We start from the raw sequence: 11,646 nt of genomic DNA on the forward strand, positions 1-11,646 counted from the left end.
AACCACTGATTTTCAACTTTAGTCTATGAAACCTCCAAACCTTAAACATTGTTGCAAAATTAGGCTTATCTCACCGTTTCCAGCGCTTTTGTGCATCTTGGGCACATCTGTGATGAAAAATTGAAGATTTTAACCAAAGTTGCAAAAATAGGCTTATCTCACCGTTTCCAGCGCTTTTGTGCATCTTGGGCACATCTGTGATGAAAAATTGAAGATTTTAACCAAAGTTGCAAAAATAGGCTTATCTCACCGTTTCCAGCGCTTTTGTGCATCTTGGACACATCTGTGATGAAAAATTGAAGATTTTAACCATTGTTGCAAAAATAGGCTTATCTCCCCGTTTCCACCACTTTTTGGCACTTAGAGCGAATCTGACAGTAGAAACCGTGCAGTTGCTTCTTTTTCATTGGGGTTTCCAAAACTTAAAATCTTTTTTTTAAAGAGTTCCTTTAGAGTTGAAACCAAGATTTCAAATTATCCTTTTTCATTATTATAATCCACTGTATGCATTTTAAGTATCAAGGAAATTGAGTGAAGGCCTTTTGAGAAAACACGTTGATTAGTGACCCTATTTCATTATGGCAGTCAAACCACTGATTTTCAACTTTAGTCTATGAAACCTCCAAACCTTAAACATTGTTGCAAAATTAGGCTTATCTCACCGTTTCCAGCACTTTTGTGCACCTTGGGCATATCTGTGATGAAAAAATGAAGATTTTAACCAAAGTTGCAAAAATAGGCTTATCTCACCGTTTCCAGCGCTTTTGTGCATCTTGGGCACATCTGTGATGAAAAATTGAAGATTTTAACCAAAGTTGCAAAAATAGGCTTATCTCACCGTTTCCAGCGCTTTTGTGCATCTTGGGCACATCTGTGATGAAAAATTGAAGATTTTAACCAAAGATGCAAAAATAGGCTTATCTCACCGTTTCCAGCGCTTTTGTGCATCTTGGGCACATCTGTGATGAAAAATTGAAGATTTTAACCATTGTTGCAAAAATAGGCTTATCTCCCCGTTTCCAGCACTTTTTGGCACTTAGAGCGAATCTGACAGTAGAAACCGTGCAGTTGCTACTTTTTCATTGGGGTTTCCAAAACCTAAAATCTTTTTTTTAAAGAGTTCCTTTAGAGTTGAAACCAAGATTTCAAATTATCCTTTTTCATTATTATAATCCACTGTATGCATTTTAAGTATCAAGGAAATTGAGTGAAGGCCTTTTGAGAAAACACGTTGATTAGTGACCCTATTTCATTATGGCAGTCAAACCACTGATTTTCAACTTTAGTCTATGAAACCTCCAAACCTTAAACATTGTTGCAAAATTAGGCTTATCTCACCGTTTCCAGCACTTTTGTGCACCTTGGGCATATCTGTGATGAAAAAATGAAGATTTTAACCAAAGTTGCAAAAATAGGCTTATCTCACCGTTTCCAGCGCTTTTGTGCACCTTGGGCACATCTGTGATGAAAAATTGAAGATTTTAACCAAAGTTGCAAAAATAGGCTTATCTCACCGTTTCCAGCGCTTTTGTGCATCTTGGGCACATCTGTGATGAAAAATTGAAGATTTTAACCAAAGTTGCAAAAATAGGCTTATCTCACCGTTTCCAGCGCTTTTGGGCATCTTGGGCACATCTGTGATGAAAAATTTAAGATTTTAACCAAAGTTGCAAAAATAGGCTTATCTCACCGTTTCCAGCGCTTTTGTGCATCTTGGACACATCTGTGATGAAAAATTGAAGATTTTAACCAAAGTTGCAAAAATAGGCTTATCTCACCGTTTCCAGCGCTTTTGTGCATCTTGGGCACATCTGTGATGAAAAATTGAAGATTTTAACCAAAGTTGCAAAAATAGGCTTATCTCACCGTTTCCAGCGCTTTTGTGCACCTTGGGCACATCTGTGATGAAAAATTGAAGATTTTAACCAAAGTTGCAAAAATAGGCTTATCTCACCGTTTCCAGCGCTTTTGTGCATCTTGGGCACATCTGTGATGAAAAATTGAAGATTTTAACCATTGTTGCAAAAATAGGCTTATCTCCCCGTTTCCAGCACTTTTTGGCACTTAGAGCGAATCTGACAGTAGAAACCGTGCAGTTGCTACTTTTTCATTGGGGTTTCCAAAACCTAAAATCTTTTTTTTAAAGAGTTCCTTTAGAGTTGAAACCAAGATTTCAAATTATCCTTTTTCATTATTATAATCCACTGTATGCATTTTAAGTATCAAGGAAATTGAGTGAAGGCCTTTTGAGAAAACACGTTGATTAGTGACCCTATTTCATTATGGCAGTCAAACCACTGATTTTCAACTTTAGTCTATGAAACCTCCAAACCTTAAACATTGTTGCAAAATTAGGCTTATCTCACCGTTTCCAGCACTTTTGTGCACCTTGGGCATATCTGTGATGAAAAAATGAAGATTTTAACCAAAGTTGCAAAAATAGGCTTATCTCACCGTTTCCAGCGCTTTTGTGCACCTTGGGCACATCTGTGATGAAAAATTGAAGATTTTAACCAAAGTTGCAAAAATAGGCTTATCTCACCGTTTCCAGCGCTTTTGTGCATCTTGGGCACATCTGTGATGAAAAATTGAAGATTTTAACCAAAGTTGCAAAAATAGGCTTATCTCCCCGTTTCCAGCACTTTTTGGCACTTAGAGCGAATCTGACAGTAGAAACCGTGCAGTTGCTACTTTTTCATTGGGGTTTCCAAAACTTAAAATCTTTTTTTTAAAGAGTTCCTTTAGAGTTGAAACCAAGATTTCAAATTATCCTTTTTCATTATTATAATCCACTGTATGCATTTTAAGTATCAAGGAATTTGACTGAAGGCCTTTTGAGAAAACACGTTGATTAGTGACCCTATTTCATTATGGCAGTCAAACCACTGATTTTCAACTTTAGTCTATGAAACCTCCAAACCTTAAACATTGTTGCAAAATTAGGCTTATCTCACCGTTTCCAGCGCTTTTGTGCATCTTGGGCACATCTGTGATGAAAAATTGAAGATTTTAACCAAAGTTGCAAAAATAGGCTTATCTCACCGTTTCCAGCGCTTTTGTGCATCTTGGGCACATCTGTGATGAAAAATTGAAGATTTTAACCAAAGTTGCAAAAATAGGCTTATCTCACCGTTTCCAGCGCTTTTGTGCATCTTGGGCACATCTGTGATGAAAAATTGAAGATTTTAACCATTGTTGCAAAAATAGGCTTATCTCCCCGTTTCCAGCACTTTTTGGCACTTAGAGCGAATCTGACAGTAGAAACCGTGCAGTTGCTACTTTTTCATTGGGGTTTCCAAAACCTAAAATCTTTTTTTTAAAGAGTTCCTTTAGAGTTGAAACCAAGATTTCAAATTATCCTTTTTCATTATTATAATCCACTGTATGCATTTTAAGTATCAAGGAAATTGAGTGAAGGCCTTTTGAGAAAACACGTTGATTAGTGACCCTATTTCATTATGGCAGTCAAACCACTGATTTTCAACTTTAGTCTATGAAACCTCCAAACCTTAAACATTGTTGCAAAATTAGGCTTATCTCACCGTTTCCAGCACTTTTGTGCACCTTGGGCATATCTGTGATGAAAAAATGAAGATTTTAACCAAAGTTGCAAAAATAGGCTTATCTCACCGTTTCCAGAGCTTTTGCGCATCTTGGGCACATCTGTGATGAAAAATTGAAGATTTTAACCAAAGTTGCAAAAATAGGCTTATCTCACCGTTTCCAGCGCTTTTGTGCATCTTGGGCACATCTGTGATGAAAAATTGAAGATTTTAACCAAAGTTGCAAAAATAGGCTTATCTCACCGTTTCCAGCGCTTTTGTGCATCTTGGACACATCTGTGATGAAAAATTGAAGATTTTAACCATTGTTGCAAAAATAGGCTTATCTCCCCGTTTCCAGCACTTTTTGGCACTTAGAGCGAATCTGACAGTAGAAACCGTGCAGTTGCTACTTTTTCATTGGGGTTTCCAAAACTTAAAATCTTTTTTTTAAAGAGTTCCTTTAGAGTTGAAACCAAGATTTCAAATTATCCTTTTTCATTATTATAATCCACTGTATGCATTTTAAGTATCAAGGAAATTGAGTGAAGGCCTTTTGAGAAAAGACGTTGATTAGTGACCCTATTTCATTATGGCAGTCAAACCACTGATTTTCAACTTTAGTCTATGAAACCTCCAAACCTTAAACATTGTTGCAAAATTAGGCTTATCTCACCGTTTCCAGCACTTTTGTGCACCTTGGGCATATCTGTGATGAAAAAATGAAGATTTTAACCAAAGTTGCAAAAATAGGCTTATCTCACCGTTTCCAGCGCTTTTGTGCATCTTGGGCACATCTGTGATGAAAAATTTAAGATTTTAACCAAAGTTGCAAAAATAGGCTTATCTCACCGTTTCCAGAGCTTTTGCGCATCTTGGGCACATCTGTGATGAAAAATTGAAGATTTTAACCAAAGTTGCAAAAATAGGCTTATCTCACCGTTTCCAGCGCTTTTGTGCATCTTGGACACATCTGTGATGAAAAATTGAAGATTTTAACCATTGTTGCAAAAATAGGCTTATCTCCCCGTTTCCAGCACTTTTTGGCACTTAGAGCGAATCTGACAGTAGAAACCGTGCAGTTGCTACTTTTTCATTGGGGTTTCCAAAACTTAAAATCTTTTTTTTAAAGAGTTCCTTTAGAGTTGAAACCAAGATTTCAAATTATCCTTTTTCATTATTATAATCCACTGTATGCATTTTAAGTATCAAGGAATTTGACTGAAGGCCTTTTGAGAAAACACGTTGATTAGTGACCCTATTTCATTATGGCAGTCAAACCACTGATTTTCAACTTTAGTCTATGAAACCTCCAAACCTTAAACATTGTTGCAAAATTAGGCTTATCTCACCGTTTCCAGCACTTTTGTGCACCTTGGGCATATCTGTGATGAAAAAATGAAGATTTTAACCAAAGTTGCAAAAATAGGCTTATCTCACCGTTTCCAGCGCTTTTGTGCATCTTGGGCACATCTGTGATGAAAAATTGAAGATTTTAACCAAAGTTGCAAAAATAGGCTTATCTCACCGTTTCCAGCGCTTTTGTGCATCTTGGGCACATCTGTGATGAAAAATTGAAGATTTTAACCAAAGTTGCAAAAATAGGCTTATCTCACCGTTTCCAGCGCTTTTGTGCATCTTGGGCACATCTGTGATGAAAAATTGAAGATTTTAACCATTGTTGCAAAAATAGGCTTATCTCCCCGTTTCCAGCACTTTTTGGCACTTAGAGCGAATCTGACAGTAGAAACCGTGCAGTTGCTACTTTTTCATTGGGGTTTCCAAAACCTAAAATCTTTTTTTTAAAGAGTTCCTTTAGAGTTGAAACCAAGATTTCAAATTATCCTTTTTCATTATTATAATCAACTGTATGCATTTTAAGTATCAAGGAAATTGAGTGAAGGCCTTTTGATAAAACACGTTGATTAGTGACCCTATTTCATTATGGCAGTCAAACCACTGATTTTCAACTTTAGTCTATGAAACCTCCAAACCTTAAACATTGTTGCAAAATTAGGCTTATCTCACCGTTTCCAGCGCTTTTGTGCATCTTGGGCACATCTGTGATGAAAAATTGAAGATTTTAACCAAAGTTGCAAAAATAGGCTTATCTCACCGTTTCCAGCGCTTTTGTGCATCTTGGGCACATCTGTGATGAAAAATTGAAGATTTTAACCAAAGTTGCAAAAATAGGCTTATCTCACCGTTTCCAGCGCTTTTGTGCATCTTGGGCACATCTGTGATGAAAAATTGAAGATTTTAACCATTGTTGCAAAAATAGGCTTATCTCCCCGTTTCCAGCACTTTTTGGCACTTAGAGCGAATCTGACAGTAGAAACCGTGCAGTTGCTACTTTTTCATTGGGGTTTCCAAAACCTAAAATCTTTTTTTTAAAGAGTTCCTTTAGAGTTGAAACCAAGATTTCAAATTATCCTTTTTCATTATTATAATCCACTGTATGCATTTTAAGTATCAAGGAAATTGAGTGAAGGCCTTTTGAGAAAACACGTTGATTAGTGACCCTATTTCATTATGGCAGTCAAACCACTGATTTTCAACTTTAGTCTATGAAACCTCCAAACCTTAAACATTGTTGCAAAATTAGGCTTATCTCACCGTTTCCAGCACTTTTGTGCACCTTGGGCATATCTGTGATGAAAAAATGAAGATTTTAACCAAAGTTGCAAAAATAGGCTTATCTCACCGTTTCCAGAGCTTTTGCGCATCTTGGGCACATCTGTGATGAAAAATTGAAGATTTTAACCAAAGTTGCAAAAATAGGCTTATCTCACCGTTTCCAGCGCTTTTGTGCATCTTGGGCACATCTGTGATGAAAAATTGAAGATTTTAACCAAAGTTGCAAAAATAGGCTTATCTCACCGTTTCCAGCGCTTTTGTGCATCTTGGACACATCTGTGATGAAAAATTGAAGATTTTAACCATTGTTGCAAAAATAGGCTTATCTCCCCGTTTCCAGCACTTTTTGGCACTTAGAGCGAATCTGACAGTAGAAACCGTGCAGTTGCTACTTTTTCATTGGGGTTTCCAAAACTTAAAATCTTTTTTTTAAAGAGTTCCTTTAGAGTTGAAACCAAGATTTCAAATTATCCTTTTTCATTATTATAATCCACTGTATGCATTTTAAGTATCAAGGAAATTGAGTGAAGGCCTTTTGAGAAAACACGTTGATTAGTGACCCTATTTCATTATGGCAGTCAAACCACTGATTTTCAACTTTAGTCTATGAAACCTCCAAACCTTAAACATTGTTGCAAAATTAGGCTTATCTCACCGTTTCCAGCACTTTTGTGCACCTTGGGCATATCTGTGATGAAAAAATGAAGATTTTAACCAAAGTTGCAAAAATAGGCTTATCTCACCGTTTCCAGCGCTTTTGTGCATCTTGGGCACATCTGTGATGAAAAATTTAAGATTTTAACCAAAGTTTCAAAAATAGGCTTATCTCACCGTTTCCAGCGCTTTTGTGCATCTTGGGCACATCTGTGATGAAAAATTGAAGATTTTAACCAAAGTTGCAAAAATAGGCTTATCTCACCGTTTCCAGCGCTTTTGTGCATCTTGGGCACATCTGTGATGAAAAATTGAAGATTTTAACCATTGTTGCAAAAATAGGCTTATCTCCCCGTTTCCAGCACTTTTTGGCACTTAGAGCGAATCTGACAGTAGAAACCGTGCAGTTGCTACTTTTTCATTGGGGTTTCCAAAACCTAAAATCTTTTTTTTAAAGAGTTCCTTTAGAGTTGAAACCAAGATTTCAAATTATCCTTTTTCATTATTATAATCCACTGTATGCATTTTAAGTATCAAGGAAATTGAGTGAAGGCCTTTTGAGAAAACACGTTGATTAGTGACCCTATTTCATTATGGCAGTCAAACCACTGATTTTCAACTTTAGTCTATGAAACCTCCAAACCTTAAACATTGTTGCAAAATTAGGCTTATCTCACCGTTTCCAGCACTTTTGTGCACCTTGGGCATATCTGTGATGAAAAAATGAAGATTTTAACCAAAGTTGCAAAAATAGGCTTATCTCACCGTTTCCAGAGCTTTTGCGCATCTTGGGCACATCTGTGATGAAAAATTGAAGATTTTAACCAAAGTTGCAAAAATAGGCTTATCTCACCGTTTCCAGCGCTTTTGTGCATCTTGGGCACATCTGTGATGAAAAATTGAAGATTTTAACCAAAGTTGCAAAAATAGGCTTATCTCACCGTTTCCAGCGCTTTTGTGCATCTTGGGCACATCTGTGATGAAAAATTGAAGATTTTAACCATTGTTGCAAAAATAGGCTTATCTCCCCGTTTCCAGCACTTTTTGGCACTTAGAGCGAATCTGACAGTAGAAACCGTGCAGTTGCTACTTTTTCATTGGGGTTTCCAAAACTTAAAATCTTTTTTTTAAAGAGTTCCTTTAGAGTTGAAACCAAGATTTCAAATTATCCTTTTTCATTATTATAATCCACTGTATGCATTTTAAGTATCAAGGAAATTGAGTGAAGGCCTTTTGAGAAAACACGTTGATTAGTGACCCTATTTCATTATGGCAGTCAAACCACTGATTTTCAACTTTAGTCTATGAAACCTCCAAACCTTAAACATTGTTGCAAAATTAGGCTTATCTCACCGTTTCCAGCACTTTTGTGCACCTTGGGCATATCTGTGATGAAAAAATGAAGATTTTAACCAAAGTTGCAAAAATAGGCTTATCTCACCGTTTCCAGCGCTTTTGTGCATCTTGGGCACATCTGTGATGAAAAATTTAAGATTTTAACCAAAGTTGCAAAAATAGGCTTATCTCACCGTTTCCAGAGCTTTTGCGCATCTTGGGCACATCTGTGATGAAAAATTGAAGATTTTAACCAAAGTTGCAAAAATAGGCTTATCTCACCGTTTCCAGCGCTTTTGTGCATCTTGGACACATCTGTGATGAAAAATTGAAGATTTTAACCATTGTTGCAAAAATAGGCTTATCTCCCCGTTTCCAGCACTTTTTGGCACTTAGAGCGAATCTGACAGTAGAAACCGTGCAGTTGCTACTTTTTCATTGGGGTTTCCAAAACTTAAAATCTTTTTTTTAAAGAGTTCCTTTAGAGTTGAAACCAAGATTTCAAATTATCCTTTTTCATTATTATAATCCACTGTATGCATTTTAAGTATCAAGGAAATTGAGTGAAGGCCTTTTGAGAAAACACGTTGATTAGTGACCCTATTTCATTATGGCAGTCAAACCACTGATTTTCAACTTTAGTCTATGAAACCTCCAAACCTTAAACATTGTTGCAAAATTAGGCTTATCTCACCGTTTCCAGCACTTTTGCGCACCTTGGGCACATCTGTGATGAAAAATTTAAGATTTTAACCAAAGTTGCAAAAATAGGCTTATCTCACCGTTTCCAGCGCTTTTGCGCATCTTGGGCACATCTGTGATGAAAAATTGAAGATTTTAACCAAAGTTGCAAAAATAGGCTTATCTCACCGTTTCCAGCGCTTTTGTGCATCTTGGGCACATCTGTGATGAAAAATTGAAGATTTTAACCAAAGTTGCAAAAATAGGCTTATCTCACCGTTTCCAGCGCTTTTGTGCATCTTGGACACATCTGTGATGAAAAATTGAAGATTTTAACCATTGTTGCAAAAATAGGCTTATCTCCCCGTTTCCAGCACTTTTTGGCACTTAGAGCGAATCTGACAGTAGAAACCGTGCAGTTGCTACTTTTTCATTGGGGTTTCCAAAACTTAAAATCTTTTTTTTAAAGAGTTCCTTTAGAGTTGAAACCAAGATTTCAAATTATCCTTTTTCATTATTATAATCCACTGTATGCATTTTAAGTATCAAGGAAATTGAGTGAAGGCCTTTTGAGAAAACACGTTGATTAGTGACCCTATTTCATTATGGCAGTCAAACCACTGATTTTCAACTTTAGTCTATGAAACCTCCAAACCTTAAACATTGTTGCAAAATTAGGCTTATCTCACCGTTTCCAGCACTTTTGTGCACCTTGGGCATATCTGTGATGAAAAAATGAAGATTTTAACCAAAGTTGCAAAAATAGGCTTATCTCACCGTTTCCAGCGCTTTTGTGCATCTTGGGCACATCTGTGATGAAAAATTTAAGATTTTAACCAAAGTTGCAAAAATAGGCTTATCTCACCGTTTCCAGAGCTTTTGCGCATCTTGGGCACATCTGTGATGAAAAATTGAAGATTTTAACCAAAGTTGCAAAAATAGGCTTATCTCACCGTTTCCAGCGCTTTTGTGCATCTTGGACACATCTGTGATGAAAAATTGAAGATTTTAACCATTGTTGCAAAAATAGGCTTATCTCCCCGTTTCCAGCACTTTTTGGCACTTAGAGCGAATCTGACAGTAGAAACCGTGCAGTTGCTACTTTTTCATTGGGGTTTCCAAAACTTAAAATCTTTTTTTTAAAGAGTTCCTTTAGAGTTGAAACCAAGATTTCAAATTATCCTTTTTCATTATTATAATCCACTCTATGCATTTTAAGTATCAAGGAAATTGAGTGAAGGCCTTTTGAGAAAACACGTTGATTAGTGACCCTATTTCATTATGGCAGTCAAACCACTGATTTTCAACTTTAGTCTATGAAACCTCCAAACCTTAAACATTGTTGCAAAATTAGGCTTATCTCACCGTTTCCAGCACTTTTGCGCACCTTGGGCACATCTGTGATGAAAAATTAAAGATTTTAACCAAAGTTGCAAAAATAGGCTTATCTCACCGTTTCCAGCGCTTTTGCGCATCTTGGGCACATCTGTGATGAAAAATTGAAGATTTTAACCAAAGTTGCAAAAATAGGCTTATCTCACCGTTTCCAGCGCTTTTGTGCATCTTGGGCACATCTGTGATGAAAAATTGAAGATTTTAACCAAAGTTGCAAAAATAGGCTTATCTCACCGTTTCCAGCGCTTTTGTGCATCTTGGACACATCTGTGATGAAAAATTGAAGATTTTAACCATTGTTGCAAAAATAGGCTTATCTCCCCGTTTCCAGCACTTTTTGGCACTTAGAGCGAATCTGACAGTAGAAACCGTGCAGTTGCTACTTTTTCATTGGGGTTTCCAAAACTTAAAATCTTTTTTTTAAAGAGTTCCTTTAGAGTTGAAACCAAGATTTCAAATTATCCTTTTTCATTATTATAATCCACTGTATGCATTTTAAGTATCAAGGAATTTGACTGAAGGCCTTTTGAGAAAACACGTTGATTAGTGACCCTATTTCATTATGGCAGTCAAACCACTGATTTTCAACTTTAGTCTATGAAACCTCCAAACCTTAAACATTGTTGCAAAATTAGGCTTATCTCACCGTTTCCAGCACTTTTGTGCACCTTGGGCATATCTGTGATGAAAAAATGAAGATTTTAACCAAAGTTGCAAAAATAGGCTTATCTCACCGTTTCCAGCGCTTTTGTGCACCTTGGGCACATCTGTGATGAAAAATTGAAGATTTTAACCAAAGTTGCAAAAATAGGCTTATCTCACCGTTTCCAGCGCTTTTGTGCATCTTGGGCACATCTGTGATGAAAAATTGAAGATTTTAACCAAAGTTGCAAAAATAGGCTTATCTCACCGTTTCCAGCGCTTTTGGGCATCTTGGGCACATCTGTGATGAAAAATTTAAGATTTTAACCAAAGTTGCAAAAATAGGCTTATCTCACCGTTTCCAGCGCTTTTGTGCATCTTGGGCACATCTGTGATGAAAAATTGAAGATTTTAACCAAAGTTGCAAAAATAGGCTTATCTCACCGTTTCCAGCGCTTTTGTGCATCTTGGGCACATCTGTGATGAAAAATTGAAGATTTTAACCAAAGTTGCAAAAATAGGCTTATCTCACCGTTTCCAGCGCTTTTGTGCATCTTGGACACATCTGTGATGAAAAATTGAAGATTTTAACCATTGTTGCAAAAATAGGCTTATCTCACCGTTTCCAGCGCTTTTGTGCATCTTGGACACATCTGTGATGAAAAATTGAAGATTTTAACCATTGTTGCAAAAATAGGCTTATCTCCCCGTTTCCAGCACTTTTTGGCACTTAGAGCGAATCTGACAGTAGAAACCGTGC

The sequence above is a fragment of the Pleuronectes platessa genome, unplaced genomic scaffold (assembly GCF_947347685.1).
Source record: "Pleuronectes platessa unplaced genomic scaffold, fPlePla1.1 scaffold_28, whole genome shotgun sequence".
Classification (NCBI taxonomy): domain Eukaryota; kingdom Metazoa; phylum Chordata; class Actinopteri; order Pleuronectiformes; family Pleuronectidae; genus Pleuronectes; species Pleuronectes platessa.